Below are 4,138 nucleotides of genomic sequence, written 5' to 3' on the forward strand. Positions count from 1 at the left end.
ATACACGCCGTTGAGCTGGATCCTCTTCGGATACAGTATCTGGTTATCAACATTGCACCTTCGGTGAAATGGCGAGCTGGGAAAAAAAATCGACCATAACATCTGGAACGCTGTATGACCAATTTACAGCATATTAATTTGTGTTATAAAAATCAATAATCAAGCTGAGCGCTCGAGGTCGTAATACCCACCATATCTTTTATGAGGCTTGAATTTGTAATCCATGTCGAATGAATTCTCTGCAAAGCATACAAGAGAATCAAAAGCTAAAATTTACTCTCCAACACGGGAATCGAACCCATGGCAGATGAATGGAAATCATCTATGTTACCACTACACCAGTTGGATATATTTCTCAGTTTCTGTTTAAACTATATATAACAAAATGCATCAAATATATTGATAATGTGCTCGCTTTGTTCACACAACTGCATATTATTTGTATTATTGGAGCCGGAGGTCGCATTCTGTATGTAGTAGTCACATAAAATATGAAAAGTTCAGTCATCCTTCGAGCGTTTCCATCTGGCGCCTACTAAAATTGTGAGTCTAGTTATAGTCAAATCTGGTTGGTTGGAAATTGGGCCAAAGAGAACCGAGTATATTGCCTACTAGGCCTGAAGCAAAGATGGACGCAGGCGATTGTTTTATAGTGAAATTATCTACTTGTAGCTAACAAATGCTACAAGTATCTGCTGGAATTGAGGTATTTGATATTGAAATTACCATTCTGCACACATATACCTAATCATTATATGAATCATGGTCGTGACAACATAATTATGGACGTTTAGATCGCCAGTGTAATACATACATCTCCTTTGGTGATCGCAGACGAGATAGCACATTGTGTTTATATGATATTATTGCATCAGGCGAATTATCCCGGTGAAAAGGTGAGTTTCAAGAGAGTCCGAGTGTGACTGATTTTATTCATCAACATCTGAATGTTCGTCCCTAGTTTGCTGATGGAAGCAGGCTTTGCGACTAATAGCCACCATAATTGATCTGTAGATATCTAATATTTATTTATATAATGTATTGCCTAAAATATAGTCACACCCATTCGTCTATCGGCTAGGATATAAGCTTCTCACGCTTGAGGGCGGGGTTCGATTCCCCGATGGGTAACTTCTTTTACTTTTTCTTAAATTATTTTTATCCCTATCTTTCGCGCTGAATTAGGTGTAGAGTAATAATTAAGAACCTGTACTCTAACACACGGTCACGTGTCCATAGCTTGGACTACATGGTATAAACGTATATTAACACTTAGTCATGACTTCTAAAATAAGTCGTGACTTCTAAAATAAGTCGTGACTTCTAAAATAAGTCGTGACATCAACCAAATAAAACTAGTTCTTCAGATTAATAGAACTTTGTCTTCTAAAGGTTAGGGGTATTGTTTTTTAACCTAATATCGTACAAAATAATAAGTATCCCTCGTGAAGAATGATTCCGAACCCACTTCGAACCTGAAGTGTGTAACAAGCCTGAACATAACAGGCAATAACTACGACAAATGGCTCCTGTATCTTATCCTTGTAGCCAACACAGACTACGTAGACACATTGTGACTCACATAGAACCGCAGCTATTACTAGAATGTTGCGGTTGACAGGCTTTATCCACTCTCGGGAATCGGTTGAGAAATCTAATCTGCTCTCGGAAGTCGGTTAAGTAATAACTCAACTCTTGCGAGTAATTTAGGCAACTTGATTAGCTCTCGGGAGTGAGTTAACTGTGATGACTTAGCTCTCGGGACCAACACAGACTACGTAGACACATTGTGACTCACATAGAACCGCAGCTATTACTAGAATGTTGCGGTTGACAGGCTTTATCCACTCTCGGGAATCGATTGAGAAATCTAATCTGCTCTCGGAAGTCGGTTAAGTAATAACTCAACTCTTGCGAGTAATTTAGGCAACTTGATTAGCTCTCGGGAGTGAGTTAACTGTGATGACTTAGCTCTCGGGAGTGAGCTAACTCAGATGACTCCCATATATCAAAGATGGTTTCTTGCTGTAAAATATGGCCTGAGACCTGTAGTCTCTCAGTCACCTCTCCAGTCCATAACAAGATGCTCCTAATATAGCTGCTATATCCGCTACCTCCGCCTCCAAAGCAACTCCAACCGCGGCCGATTTATTATCTACTATAATGAAACGTATGGTCCTACTCGAATAGAGCAAGGTCCCACCCAACACTCGAGCCATCCCATGCTTTGTGTGTTATACCACGGGTCATCGCTTTAACAACTGTTCCGAAGGTTGTGGCAAATGAGGTACGAAAGACCACATAGGAGAAAATTGTACAGCTACGAACCTGAACTGTACTACGGTAATATGACTAGTCTTGTCCAGGAAGTCTGTAACAGACAGAAATAACCAAAATTACAACTATATTGGCCCCAATTTCGCACCATTACAACTAGTAATCAAGGCAGTCCAACAAAATCATACTAGTTTACTTATCGATGGCGGCGCGGAAGTCAACTTGCTCTATCACATGTCACGACGTTTGCCTAACAACATCGAAAGGGGAAACTTCTCGCTTTGTCTAGCTGGTGATTGCGAATGCGTCGTCAACGAACGCGGTACCTTACCGCAACTGGGGACCACTTCTATCAGCCCACCAGTCAAAAAGCAACTGATATCACAGAACAACTTCCAAGATGCTGGCAGTATATTTACTTCAAGGGAAACACAACTAATTGCATTCTCTTCAAAGGCAACAACATGCTCTCTACTCCATACTCACAAGGGGTTACAAGACCACTTACTTGGATATTATGACGGTGAGCTCATGAATTTATATTCGAACGCACCATTTTTTAGGCACACTGCAAACTTCAATGGGTATTACTAAGTTTCAACCGATGTTAAACAAACTAAGATATAGTTTAAGTCAGTTAGGATTTAGCAGTGGTAGCTTGTGTAAGAATGATCGGGACTGTCTCATGGTAAAGGCATCAATATCCTCAATCACGCAGGACGTACCTCTAACTTTCCTTTGTTGAATATTTTTCACTAGAAAAACAAAGTGTTCATGACCATATGCATAAGTTGTAGATAGACATAATAACACAAGTCACGTGAAAGCATTAATTATCTATTCTGAATAAAGATTAGAAAGAAAAAAGCTTAGATATTAAAAGTCTTGAAAAAAATCTTGTATTAAATCAGTTGAATACCAATAAACACCAATGTATAATCTCATTCGATCTTGATGTTTTAGACTGACCGGAGGCCGTATTTCTACAACACTACCACTTTACACAATTAGACTCGTACAACAAACACCCACCACCAAGGCTACCCCAGTCGAGACAGCCACCAGTACACAGTCAACCACTTCCTCTACGATACATCAAGTGTACACGACAACACCAGCACATATCCCTTCCACACCACCATATATTACACAAACATCCGATGAAACTCACAGCATAAACGACCATCGTAGCAGAAAAAAAGAACCTCAAAACGATGGCTAAAAAAGGCATCATATTGACATACACACCACCTGTAGGTGTGATAATAGAAGAATGTAACTTTCTCTACGATACATCAAGTGTACACGACAACACCAGCACATATCCCTTCCACACCACCATATATTACACAAACATCCGATGAAACTCACAGCATAAACGACCATCGTAGCAGAAAAAAGAACCTCAAAACGATGGCTAAAAAATGCATCATATTAACACACACACCACCTGTAGGTGTGATAATAGAATAATGGATTATCAATAAGGTAGACTTTCAGTAAGGAATTGCTCATATGGATTTTGACCCCACCATTGACCTCTTGTCGCCTCCCAACGTACCGTACGACTACCGAGATACGCCAGCCCATTTGGCGGCGGTGTGAAGGCTTTCATATTGACATACACCCCACCTGTAGGTGTGATATCAGAGGAATATATGAGCATTAAGGTAGACATTCAGCAAGAAATTACCAATATATATTTCAACCCCACCATTGACTTCTTCGCCACCCAACACACTGTAAAACTACCGAGATACACCAGCCCATTTGGCGGCGGTGTGGCCACAGACTGGCGAAAAAAAAAAACTTTCTCAAAGGAAAGGCCTATGCCAACCCAATATGGTCAGACGTATCAGAA

General features: G+C 40.2%; 2 non-coding genes across 2 annotated transcripts; one reads left to right on the top strand and one right to left on the bottom strand.

Moving 5' to 3' along the window:
- Positions 1-277: 277 nt before the first annotated feature.
- Positions 278-348, bottom strand: SARC_30250. Its single transcript has one exon. It is a non-coding gene; the product is annotated as a tRNA-Gly (tRNA).
- A 711-nt stretch (positions 349-1,059) lies between these two features.
- On the top strand, positions 1,060-1,131 carry SARC_30251. Its single transcript has one exon. It is a non-coding gene; the product is annotated as a tRNA-Glu (tRNA).
- The last annotated feature ends 3,007 nt before the right edge of the window (positions 1,132-4,138 follow it).

This window comes from Sphaeroforma arctica, assembly GCF_001186125.1.
Source record: "Sphaeroforma arctica JP610 unplaced genomic scaffold supercont1.1750, whole genome shotgun sequence".
Lineage (NCBI taxonomy): Eukaryota > Ichthyosporea > Ichthyophonida > Sphaeroforma > Sphaeroforma arctica.